The sequence below is a fragment of the Rhinatrema bivittatum genome, chromosome 7, assembly GCF_901001135.1.
Source record: "Rhinatrema bivittatum chromosome 7, aRhiBiv1.1, whole genome shotgun sequence".
Lineage (NCBI taxonomy): Eukaryota > Metazoa > Chordata > Amphibia > Gymnophiona > Rhinatrematidae > Rhinatrema > Rhinatrema bivittatum.
The window spans coordinates 287894465-287908221 of NC_042621.1; the positions used below are offsets into that span (position 1 = coordinate 287894465).

The following is a 13757-nucleotide window of genomic DNA, read 5'->3' on the forward strand; positions in this document are numbered from 1 at the left end:
CTGAGGGGAAATAAAATTTGGGGGTGGGGTGGGGGAGCAAAGACTTATTCCTCTTCATCCAATCGGACCAATCCAGCAGATGGAGATAGAGATCTGTGCTGACCTCAGCTAGCCAGTATTCTTTGTCTCCAGCAGATGGGGTAACCAAGCATCCCATGATGTGGACTGAAATCTGGGTAGATGAAGATGCTTAAGGGGTTACTCTTGAGATAAGTCGAATCCTCCCTCCTTGGTCGAGTATGGTCCTAGTTCAGTTTGGATTAGATTTAGGCAGCTTCCACAGTGACAAACGTAGTCTTTTTCCTCTGGTTGAGCAGTAGCAAGACCAGAGGGCTTCCAGCGTGACTGGTAGGAACTGGGTTTAATTTGCTTTTTTACCCAATTCCCCCTCTTCCTCCTTCCTCTGTTTGTTGCACCCCTCCTGCTTCCTAAATTTACATTTTGGTTCTTGGGAAGCTCCTATCTCATTAAGAAAAAGCTGAGTTGAGTTTGTGTCTTGTCTCTGGTGGGTAGTGGTCTTCTCTGTGCGGAGAGCAGGAAACTGACATATCAGCCTTGATGGCAGCAATTGAGAGCCTTTCCTCTGTTCTTGGAAAGTTGCATCTGTGGCATGGCCATCTTATTTAAGCATGTATTAGGTTAAGATGCTTACCTAGGAAACAGGATATCTGGGTTCAGATCCCAGGAGTGCCTTTCTTTTACACATTGGAGAAAAATGCACGCTTAAAGAAGTTTGTTCCCGAGGTCTGCTCCAGATTTTTGACAACTCAGGGAGTTTGTGGGGCTGGATAGGGACCCAGAACGAGCGGGAAAGGATAAGAGTGGCTTCGGTCCAGCAAACCACTGCTGGAGTTCTAGTGACTCAGGAGAGAGAGAAATGGGGAGCAGGATGTTTCGCTTCTGGCAGGCTCAGGGGTTTCTCCAGCGCTCCCAGCTTCAGCGAAGCTATCCTTTGGATTCACCAATAGGGCATAAGCCACGTCAGCAAGACATAAGACCCTGATGGGAAGACTTGGGTTCAAACCCTGGCAAATTGCTCTTTAATTTCTTGGGGGTACACAGGTAATATAAATAAATGACAGCACAGGAAGGCAGCAGGCCAGATGGTGCCGAGTTCCTCTGATTCAAGGGGTTCCCTGGCTGGGCTCAGTAAAAGAGTAGAGGAGAATTTCCTCTGGCAGGAGAGGATAGTACTGACATCCATCTCTTGTATAGAGAAGAATTATCCTTTTGCTTCTCAGTCTTTGAATACTATTTTGAATAAGAAAATGGAAGATCCTATTATGATCAGTATTGCAAGATCTGCAAAATCCTTTCTTTTTTGCAGGGCTCTAAAGGATCTAATTGATCTGGAATGGATGCCCTCCTGAAGCTCCTTTAGAGGACGTTGCTCTCTAGCTATGTTATTCCTGTGAATCCTCAGGAAGGAGTCAGGTGCTACAGTTTGCGGCCTGCAGACGTATGATTATGTCTAGCACAGCATGGCCAAGAAGAACCAGTGGTTGATTTCACTCGGGTGGAGTCTGGAGCAGCATACTGGTCAGATGCCTGGGCTGACTTGATAAAAGTTTCTACAAGGACATAACTTCTCTGGTTGCATGGTTGGTCAGCAGATTTAATGTCTAAGACTGAGTTAACGGAGCTTCCCTTTAAGGGACAGCTTTGGTTTTAGAGAGGAGCTTTAAAGATGGCAATGACTTTGGGAAGTCTAAGGTGCAGCCCCCCCCCCCCCCAGTTTGGCAAGATTTGATCAGGGAGGACATCACATTTTCTTTTGGCTATCCTTCTTTGTGTCAGCCTTTGCCTGGCAAAGATCTTGACTAGATAGAAACAGCAGGGAAGAGAGACTTGAAAGCAGCGATCCAGATCCTTAGCCGGCATAACAATCCTTTTTACCAAGAAAGGAGGTGGTGGGGGTCTTCAGGGCAGAGCTAGAGATACGTGGCTGTCTGTCGTGACTCTATTGGAGATAGGTCCCAGTTAGATCAGGTTGATGGGTCTTGGAGATATTCCTTGGAATTCTCCTGACCTGCTTTAGATGCTTTTATGCCTTTTTCCCTTCTCCTTCTGCAAGAGAACAAATTGCTGTGGAGCAGGCTCGAAAGTGGTAGTACTGGTCCCAAGGGAACAGTGGGGCCTCACCTGATTTTTTTCCTTTACTTTGTAGTTTCCAAGTAGGAGGAAGCCTATTGTTCATTCTGGATCCGATACAGGTCAGCTGTTTTATGAAGATGTCTCATTTCAAGTTCAAGTCCTGTCCTTGAAGTTAGCAACATCTCCAAGGATTCTTTTTAGGGGTGATGATGGTTGTTGCCGTGGCTTTGCACTAAGAAAAGAATTTGGCTCATCCTTATATGAATGACTAATGAATAAGGAGAAAATCACGTCAGGAAAATGGGCTGGCCACGCAATTTTGCAGGAATTGGGCTGCGTACTCTGTTTCTCCCAAAACAGTCTGCTTCCATCCCAGACTCTGGTTTATCAGGGAATGAGGATTGGTACGGCACTAGGCCATATAAGGGTAATAGAGCAAAAGATCTGGAAGCTGGGTCATCCAGTTCATGAGTAATTTGTTGTAAAGAGTCCTATGGTGTGGTTTAGCTTCAGCTTCTAAATTCCATGGTGGTGATGCTGAGTGAGGGTGCTCATGAAAATTTTCAAGGAAAAAAAAAGTATTCCAGGAGGCTTCTGGTTCAGTACTCAGTTAGGGGAGTGAATCCAGAGATCTGATTTCAGTGATATTGCTGTCTGAGCTAGTTAACAGGCTGGAGAGCATTCTGTTTGGGATAGCTGGCTCAGGAAAAGTGGAGATCTGTGATGTCAAATGGTCTGTCAATCAGTTGGTAGCCCTAGTGATTCAATAAGCTCTTCTGGAATCCACGCCTCGGCTACAGGGTCAAGCAATCAGGTTAATGTCCAGCCATCACGAAGGGACCAAGTGTTCTTGGGAGTCGTAGAAGGTATATAGCGTAGTAACGCATCTGTAGGATTGTTAGCATTGCACATAGCCAGTGTGGTTGATGTTCAAGTGGTTCATTTTAGTCGCCTTGTAGTCAACCAAGAAGAAGGGTTTCTATCTTTATTTAAAATACTTATTCCGCCGATTTTCAAATATAATATTTGTCCAATCTTAAGAAACTTAGGGCCTGATTCACTAAGGCATTTCTCCAATTCTGTGTCTATGGGAAAATGCCTTGATGAATCAGGCCCTTAGTTTGTTTTATGGTCAGGTTGTACATTCTCGTGATGGTCTTTATGGCAGCCTTAAGCAGTGCAAGGTGGGATGTTTTTTTTCAGATGCAGAAAGACAGTTATTAGAATTATAGTCTGACTCCCAGAGCTTTTGAGTCTGTTAATTGTAGTAGTCCCAGTTTGGGCACAATGTGTTTGGTTTGTAAATCTTATGTGTCGGATGCTCAAGAGGATCTGACGCTTCCATCGTACAAGGAGTTGCTTTAGTAGGACCTGGTTTCTATGTGAGGATCTGGATTGTGGTTTTGTTATGGTTTGGCTCTTGTTAGGGCACTTGTAGTGTAAAAAAAAAAAAAAAAAGTGAGAGGGTATTCTCAAGCCGTAGTAGCTGCCCTTCTTTGAGACAGAATTATTTCCACTCATTTCCTTCTGGACAGATTTGGAGAATTGGTGCACCAGAGCCAGAGTTCCCTGCTTCAGCTTTGGTGCTGATGATTCTGGATTTTTTTATAGGGAGTCAGCCTTTCAACTTCAATTCACAAATTCCCCACACCTTATTGAATGTTTGATCATTCCCCTGTAGGCCACTACCAGACATATAGTGAATTCACTAATACATTTAAAGGACCCTAATTAAACACATTCCTACGCCCATAGCAACCTAAAACTTAACTAGAAACTGAACACATTTGCGATGAAGGCAGCAGACCAGCAGCAAGAGGGCGGCCTCCCAGTCTTTTACATCGAATGTCACATGTATGATTTTTTACCCGCTGGTGAGAATTTGTACAGGTGCATGTGATGCAAAGAGCTCCTGTCTCTCAGAGAACGTGCCAAACTCTGGAGGCTAGAGTGGCAGACCTGGAGGAGCTGGGGCAGACAGAGGGGTATATAGATGAGACCTTCAGGGACATAGTAGCCAAGTCCCAACTTCAAACTGGCAGCCCTGGTGCTTCCTTGGAGGAAGAAGGTCTCATGATTGGAGAGCATCAACCTGGTGCAGCAGGAAAAGATCCTGAAGCAAGGATCTGCTCTCCAGGTGGTGCATTGTCCTCTCACACCGAGGATGTCTCCCCAAGGGCTACTGCCCAGGAGGGGAAGGGTTAGGTCGGCCATCATAGTTGGTGATTCGATTATTAGGAATATAGACAGCTGGTGGCTGGTGGGCATGAGGATCGCCTGGTAGCATGCCTACCTGGTGCGAAGGTGGCAGACCTTGCGCGTCACCTAGATAGGATTTTAGACAGTGCTGGGGAGAAGCTGGCTATCGTGGTGCATGTGGGCACCAGCGACATAAGAAAATGTGGGAGGAAGATTCTGTAAGCCAAATTTAGGATCTTAGGTAGAAAGCTTAAATCCAGAACCTCCAGGGTAGTATTCTCTGAAATGCTCCCTGTTCCATGCACAGGTCCCCAGAGGCAGGCAGAGCTCCGGAATCTCAATGCGTGGATGAGGCGATGGTGCAAGGAAGAGGGATTCAATTTTGTAAGGAACTGGGGAACCTTTTGGGGAAGAGGAGTCTTTTCTGAAGAGATGGGCTCCACCTTAACCAGGGTGGAACCAGGCTGCTGGCGCTAACCTTTAAAAAGGAGATAGAGCAGCTTTTAAACTAGAACAAAGGGAAAGCAGACAGTTTCCCAACAGTGAGATTCCAATAATAAAAAAAAAGTAGTCCAAGTGCCTGTAATTAAAAATTCACCTGAGCTGAAAGATTCCAATTTATCCCTATCAATTAAAAAGCACAATGAAAATACAAACAAAAAACATACTTTGAAATGTTTGTATTCTAATGCCAGAAGTCTAAGATGTAAGATGGGACAATTAGAATGTATAGCAGTGAATGATTTAAACCCTCCAATCAATATTTTTAAAGCTAGTGTATGATCTTCCTGGTTCCAATAATGAATAACCCAATTTAAGCAATTTTTAATAAATATGTGTGGAAAAATTTTTTTTGAGGAACATTTCATATATCGTTGTCATAAATCCCCGAAAGGGGTAATATGATTGAAATTATAATCATGAACAGACCTCCCCCATCCGATATTTTGAAAAAGGTATGATAACACCAAGTGTGAACATTTCTAGTGTTTTCTTATGAAATCTTCATTATTAATAACGGTGAACAAAATCACTCCCTCAATCATACAGCAACAGATATAAATGTCCCGGTAAAATTGTGATGATCCCAGAAGGTATTTGTAAATGCTTAAATCACTTCTGAACGACCCCGCTAGGCATAAAGTATTTTTGAAACCGGCTTAAATGCAAAGCTCCTTCAACATCCCGACTTATCTGGTATAATCTATGGAAGACCGACGCAGCTACGTTTCAAGTCCGTCCAGGGACCTTTCATCAGGGAATTCGTCCTCCTTTAATCCTCGGTCGGTGGGTGTTGAAATAATTGCCTGAAGATTTTCTATGAGGTCTCAAACATGAGGGTTTGCAAGGTGATGCATATAGGGAAAAATAACCCATGCTATAATTACACAATGTTGGGTTCCATATTAGGTGCTACAACCCAAGAAAGAGATCTAGGTGTCATAGTGGATAACACATTGAAATCGTCGGTGCAGTGTGCTGCGGCAGTCAAAAAAGCAAACAGAATGTTGGGAATTATTAGAAAAGGAATGATGAATAAAACGGAAAATGTCATAATGCCTCTGTATCGCTCCATGGTGAGACCGCACCTTGAATACTGTGTACAATTCTGGTCGCCGCATCTCAAAAAAGATATAATTGCAATGGAGAAGGTACAGAGAAGGGCTACCAAAATGATAAGGGGAATGGAACAACTCCCCTATGAGGAAAGACTAAAGAGGTTAGGACTTTTCAGCTTGGAGAAGAGGCGACTGAGGGGGGATATGATAGAGGTGTTTAAAATCATGAGAGGTCTAGAACGGGTAGATGTGAATCGGTTATTTACTCTTTCGGATAGTAGAAAGACTAGGGGGCACTCCATGAAGTTAGCATGGGGCACATTTAAAACTAATCGGAGAAAGTTCTTTTTTACTCAACGCACAATTAAACTCTGGAATTTGTTGCCAGAGAATGTAGTTCGTGCAGTTAGTATAGCGGTGTTTAAAAAAGGATTGGATAAGTTCTTGGAGGAGAAGTCCATTACCTGCTATTAAGTTCACTTAGAGAATAGCCACTGCCATTAGCAATGGTTACATGGAATAGACTTAGTTTTTGGGTACTTGCCAGGTTCTTATGGCCTGGATTGGCCACTGTTGGAAACAGGATGCTGGGCTTGATGGACCCTTGGTCTGACCCAGTATGGCATTTTCTTATGTTCTTACCTTTTTCAAAATATCGGATGGGGGAGGTCCATTCATGATTATAATTTCAATCATATTACCCCTTTCGGGGATTTATGACAACGATATATGAAACGTTCCTCTCTTTTCCAAAAAAAATTTTTTTCCACACATATTTATTAAAAATTGCTTAAATTGGGTTATCCATTATTGGAACCAGGAAGATCATACACTGGCTTTAAAAATATTGATTGGAGGGTTTAAATTGTGGTTTATTCAATTCTGCTAGGAATCCTCCATAAGCAATTTGGTGCTCTTTGTTAGTTTTAGCAGTGAATGATGACATAGACTTAATTAGCATCTCAGAGACATGGTGGAAGGAGGGTAACTAATGGTATAGTGCTATACCGGGATACAAATTATATCGCAATGACAGGGAGGAGTATCTGGGAGGCAGGGTGGCGCTTTGTCTGGGATGGCATAGAGTCCAATAGGGTAAAGATCCTGCATGAGACTAAATACACAATCGAACCTTTATGGGTAGAAATCCCTTGTGTGTTGGGGAAGAGTATAGTGATAGGAGTATACTACCTCCACCTGGCCAAGATGGTGAGACGGACAGTGAAATGCTAAGAGAAATTAGGGAAGCTAACCAAATTAGTAGTGCAGTAATAATGAGAGAGTTCAATTACCCCAATATTGACTGGGTAAATGTAACATCAGGACATACAAGAGATAAAGTTCCTGGATGGAATAAATGACAGTTTTATGGAGCAATTGGTTCAGGAACCGACGAGAGAGGGAGCAATTTTAGATCCAGTTCTCAGTGGAGCACAGGATTTGGTGAGAGAGGTAACTGTGGTGTGGCCGCTTGGCAATAGTGATCATAATATGATCAAATTTGAATTAATGACTGGAAGGGGGACAATAAGCAAATCCATAGCTCTAGTGCTAAACTTTCAAAAGGGAAACTTTGATAAAATGAGAAAAATAGTTAGAAAAAACTGAAAGGAGCAGCTACAAAGGTAAAATGTGCAAGAAGCCTGGATATTGTTAAAAAAAAACAACCAAAAAAAAAACCAAACCACCCTAGAAACAGAGTCCAGATGTATTCCACACATTAAAAAAGGTGAAAGGAAGGCAAAACAATTACCAGCATGGTTAAAAGGTGAGGTGAAAGAGGCTGTTTCCTAGCGTGTAGCCAGATGGACTCAGGACCCCAGTGGGTTATATGCTCTTCTGCTAGTAGATGGGAGACAGAGTCAGATTTCAAAGCTGATGTCACCCTAGATATACCACTGCAGTGACCTCAGCTCTTCAGTATCTCTGTCTCCTAGCAGATGCGGACACTATCCCACACAGTGTTAAGAATTACAGCAAAGAAGATAATTTTTACCTTAAAGAAGGTAAAGCCCTGCCCCCCCCCGCAGCTGGAGACCATCCAGGCATGCAATCGGTAAGCGCTGAGACCAGGTAAGCAGAAAACTTTAAGGTCTCCGGGGCTCGGAGTGCGTACTGATTCCGTTTTTTTCATCTGGCGAGGTAAAAAGGGAGCACCGATCGGGTTGAGCAGCCTTGGTTGGGCTAGGCCCCAATCCGGTGCAGGGATCCAGACACGTGGAGACCGAATATTAAAGCCCACCAATGAACCACAGCCTGCTTGTTTTTTTCATTCCACCCTTGTGCCACACCACCCAAGCGCCCCAACATCAAGAGCACTTACTTCACCACCGCACATTCAACTATCGTTTGCCTCAAACAAACATGGAAACATATCCAATTCCCAAGGTCAGAACACAGTCCAACGGACACAAAAAGCCTTTCACCAGAAGACTAGCCATTCACCAAAGATTCTTAATCCCATTTATGATATCCCCTTTGACCCAGCTGCTTGGCCTCTCTGTCTTCTCACTGATTCTGGTCAATGCCCAATCTTTAATTAAAAAAAAAAAAAAGACCCCGATCCTAAACGACATCCTAATTGACTAAAAACCAGACATTTGCGCCATAACTGAAACATGGTTCAAAAAGACAGATATAGCCCTAATTAACCAACTACCAACTCACCTCTACGACATCATCTCTATTTCTAGGACCAACAAAAGAGGAGGTGGACTTATTCTAACTACAAAGAAAGCTCATGGATTTAAGCTTCAGACCACTCACACAGCACCACATTTTGAAATTGGCTTCTTTAAATCCAAACAACTCCAAATCTGTCTGGTATACACCCCTCCAGGCCTCCTCGCCTCCCCTCTAATAGAATTCATCACTGAAAATATCGACATGAACATCCCTGCCATCATCCTAGGAGATTTCAATTTACACGTAAACACTTTTCCCTTAACCCCCAATGTGAAGCTCTCCTGACCACGCTAAACGCCATGGGCTTTAAACAAATCATAAACTGCCCCTCACACAAAGCAGGACATTCACTAGGTCTAATTTTCATAAACTCCCTCATACATTTCTCTGAATCTCACACCTGTCCCATGGTCTGATCACACTCTAAATACAAGAAAATCTCTCCATAAACAAATTAGACAAATCTCCTCCAAATCATAAGTCAACAATCCAATTCAGAAAAGCTTGCAAGACAGAAGACCTGATAGAAACACTCCGAATCGCACTAAACAATTTAGATTTAACTAATACAGAGTCTGCTCTTGCAACATGGAACACCATTACAAACAACATAGCCAACAAATACTGCCTGCTATTAACCAAGGAATTAAACCCCTCCCATCAAAACAAAAACACTTGGTACTCTCCTGAACTAAAAAAACTAAAACACACACTCAGAAACCTAAAGAATTGGCGTAGTACCCGCACCCTCAACTTACTAATCACATACAGAACCACACTACACAATTATAGAACAACAATTCAAAAAACCAAACGTGATCACTACGCAAAGAAAATATGATTTTCAATACAATTCCAAAGCCCTCTTCTCCTACGTAACTAACCTAACTAAGATAGCCCCCCCCAGCCATATCGGAGAAAGATTCCAAAGCAAAATGCAATGAGCTTGCTCACTTCTTCAAAGACAAAATCATAAAACTAATAGCCAAATTCCCCCCTTCTAACGCAAATAAAATCATACTCCCCAAATGCCATCCTAGATATCCTTGAGAATACTTCCTCCTCAGAAATTGTCGATCATAAGAAAAATAAACCCTGCAACACACCCAGCAGACGCAATCCCAATAAAATCTCTAAAATCTATTCCAAACATACTAGCCAAACCCTTATCAGACATTATTAACAGATTCCTAACTCAGGGAATTGTACCAGTTGCCTTAAAAGGCGCTATGGTCAAACCCATATTTTAAAAAACCCAACTAGACCCCACAGATCCAGCCAACTTCCAACCAATTTCCATCCTCCCCTTCTTAGCCAAACTTCTTGAAAAAGTAGTAAACCACCAACTATCTGACCACCTAGAGAAGCACAAAATTCTGTACCTGTCCCAATTCAGTTTCCGCAAGTTTTTTTTAGCACGGAAACCCTACTAATCTCACTCACTGACACAATTCTAAAAGGATTAGATATAGGCCAGTCCTATATTCTAGCATTGCTAGATATCTCTGCAGACTTTGACACCATTAGTCACAAGATTCTTATAGACAGATTAATAGAAATTGGCCTATCCGGTTGTGTACTACAATGGTTCAAATCATACCTAGAAAACAGATATTACAAAGTTAAAATTGGCAACAGTGAATCTGAACCCATCAAACTAACCCAAGGAATGCCCCAGGGTTCCTCCCTATCATCCACACTCTTCAACATATATTTGCTTCCGATATGTAAACTACTAACTGATCTTGGACTCACACACTTCATCTATGCAGATGACATCCAAATCCTAATCCCCATCATTGAATCCATAACCAAATCTCTCCAACTATGGGAACCTATCTCGCCACCATAAACCAACTTCTCACTTAAATGAATTTAGTACTGAATACCACCAAAACCGAACTCCTCATAATTTGTCACAAACTAAATGACAAGACCCTATTGGACATCACCTCCAGTCAATCGATACACCCTATTGCCCAGGAAGTGAGAGACCTAGGTACAATCTTAGAAAGCGAGCTAAACCTAAAGAAATTCATAAGCACAACAATTAAGGACTGCTATTACAAACTACATGTACTAAAAAAATTAAGACCCCTCTTACATCATAACTATTTCAGAATCGTCCTTCAGGCAATAATCTTCTCGAAAGTTGACTACTGCAATACTATACTCTTAGGACTCCCAGCGGCAACTCTCAAACCCCTTCAACTTCTACAAAATGCCACCGCCAGAGCCCTCACGAACACATCACCCCCATTCTAAAAGACCTCCACTGGCTACCGATCCACTCCAGAATCCTTTTTAAGAGTCTAACACTAATACATAAGTCTCTGCATAATCAAAACGTACCTTGGCTAAACAACCCCTTCCATTTTCAAACCCCGAGCAGAACCACCAGATCCTCCAATAATGGATCCTTGCTGATACCCTCACCCAAAGCCACACACTTCAACTCAACTCGTGAACGAGCATTATCAATAGCCGGCCCCCCCATCTGAAATGCTATGCCACCAGAATTAAGACTAGAGCCAAACACCGCAAACTTAAACAGCCAGGTTTTTAATTTTTTTTTTTTTTTTTAAGCAAGCATTCACATGACACATCGACTACCAAGACCTTAAACTCGAGTATTTTCTCGATACCCTTTGTATATAGTTTATTGTATCTCTCTTTACTACCATCTTTCCATATTTGTTCAAATTACCATCACTTGTCCTGATATAGCCATGCCTACACTGAAGCTTTAGCCTACTGTCTATTTCTTATCTGCCCTAAATTTTTGATCAACTTGAAAGTTTACTGAGTTGTAATTTCTCTTCTTAAGAACATAAGAAATTGCCATGCTGGGTCAGACCAAGGGTCCATCAAGCCCAGCAACCTGGTTCCAACAGAGGCCAAACCAGGCCACAAGAACCAGTTATATGTATTAAGTTTTACACATGTTTCAATGTAAACTGATGTGATGTGCAAACGAACGTCGGTATAGGAAAGCTATAAATAAATAAAATCCTGACTTGGCCCATTTCCTAAAAGGGGTTAAGCAACTTCGACCACCCCTATGGTGGCCGGTGCCCCTATGGAACCTCAATCTGGTATTGGACTTTCTAGCGGGGGGTTCCTTCAGACCAATGCGCAGTTTGTCACTACACCTCTTAACATTGAAGACTGTATTCCTGGTGGCAATATATTCAGCCCGTCTCATCCCTGAGCTGCAGGCACTTTCCTGTCGGGAACCATTCCTTAGGTTCACTCCTGGAACGATACAGCTTTGCACCGTCCCCTCCTTCCTACTAAAAGTGGTTTCTGAGTTTCATTTGAACCAAGCCATCTCCTTACCATCTCCGGATGAACATAAGGACTCAGAAGACTCTCCCCCTTTTCACCATCTAAATGTCAGCAAACTCCTGGTGAGATACCTGGAAAAATTGGAACTGGTGCGCAAAACGGATCGCTTATTCGTTCTCCACAGCAGGAAGAATCAATGAGAAGCAACCTCGTGAGTGACCATAGCTCGCTGGATCAATAAAATAATCAAGGCAGCCTACATAGAGGCTGGAAAGCCCTTACCCCTACAGGTTAAGGCTCAATCTACTAGGGCCCAGGCAGTATCTTGAGCAGAAACCAAATTACTGTCAGGCAGCAACATGGTCCTCTCTACACACTTTCTCCAGGTTCTACTGCCTGGATGTTGAAGTCCGAGAAGAGACAGCCTTCGCAAGGGCAGTAGTAAGTGGGCCACGGGCAGCCTATCGCCCTGTCCGGGAATAGCTTTTGTACATCCCACTGGTCCTGAGTCTATCTGGCTACATGCTAGGAAATGGAGAAATTACTCACCTGATAATTTTGTTTTCCTTAGTGTAGACAGATGGACTCAGCATCCCGCCCATGGCTTCCCCCAGAGAAGGAGGACCTCGGAAAGCGAACTGCGAGATTAAACAAATACGGGTAAGCCGTTGCCTACCCCTAGTTCAAGACACCTGCAGTTAGCTCGGTGTCAGCGTTAATTGGTTGAGTGCACTGACGGTCTCCAGTGTTTTGAAATCAGTTTAATCAGTTTTAATCAAGTTGTTTAAGCAAGATATACATCCACAATGGCTTTTTGAAGAGAATACTGAAGAGCTGAGGTCACTGCAGGGGTATATCTAGAATGACATCAGCTTTGAAATCTGACTCAGTCTCCCATCTGGTAGCAGAAGAGCACATAACCCACTGGTCCTGAGTCCATCTGTCTACACTAAGGGAAACGAAATTATCAGGTAAGTAATTTCTCCATTTTAGCCAAAAGATCTTCATTCAAAAATTGGAATAAGGATTCAACAGAAGAAAATAGGATAAAGCATAAACGTTGGCAAGTTAAATGTAAGACATTGATAAGACAGGCTAAGAGAGAATTTGAAAAGAAGTTGGCCATAGAGGCAAAAACTCACAGTAAAAACTTTAAAAAATATATCTGAAGCAGAAAGCCTGCGAGGGAGTCAGTTGGACCATTAGATGATCGAGGGGTTAAAGGGGGCACTTAGAGAAGATAAGGCCATCGCGGAAAGATTAAACGATTTCTTTGCTTCGGTGTTTACTGAAGAGGATGTTGGGGAGATACCCGTTCCGTAGAAGGTTTTCGTGGATAATGATTCAGATGGACTGAACCAAATCACGGTAAACTTAGAGGACGTCTTAGGCCTGATTGACAAACTGAAAAGTAGTAAATCACCTGGACCGGATGGTATACATCCCAGGGATCTGAAGGAACTAAAAAATGAAATTTCAGATCTATTAATAAAAATTTGTAACCTATCATTAAAAGCATCCATTGTACCTGAAGTCTGGAGGATGGCTAATGTAACCCCAGTATTTAAAAAGGGCTCCAGGGGTGATCCTGGAAACTACAGACCAGATAGCCTGACCAATGAGCTTGACTTCAGTGCCAGGAAAAATAGTAGAAAGTGTTCTAAAGATCAAAATCACAGAACACATAGAAAGACATGTTTTAATGGAATAAAGTCAGCATGACTTTACCCAAGCGCAAGTCTTGCCTCACAAATCTGCTTCACTTTTTTGAAAGGGCTAATAAATATGTAGATAAAGGTGAACCGGTAGATGTAGTGTATTTGGATTTTCAGAAGGCATTTGACAAAGTTCCTCATGAGAGGATTCTAGGAAAAGTAAAAAGTCATGGGGTAAGTGGTGATATCCTTTCGTGGATTACAAACTGGTTAAAAG

The 13757-nt window shown here is 42.6% G+C and overlaps 1 protein-coding gene across 2 annotated transcripts in view; it reads left to right on the plus strand.

Annotated features, from left to right (window-relative positions):
- Positions 1–13757, plus strand: part of SMC3 (structural maintenance of chromosomes 3) — a 248553-nt gene that overhangs the window by 69824 nt on the left and 164972 nt on the right. The window lies entirely within an intron of this gene.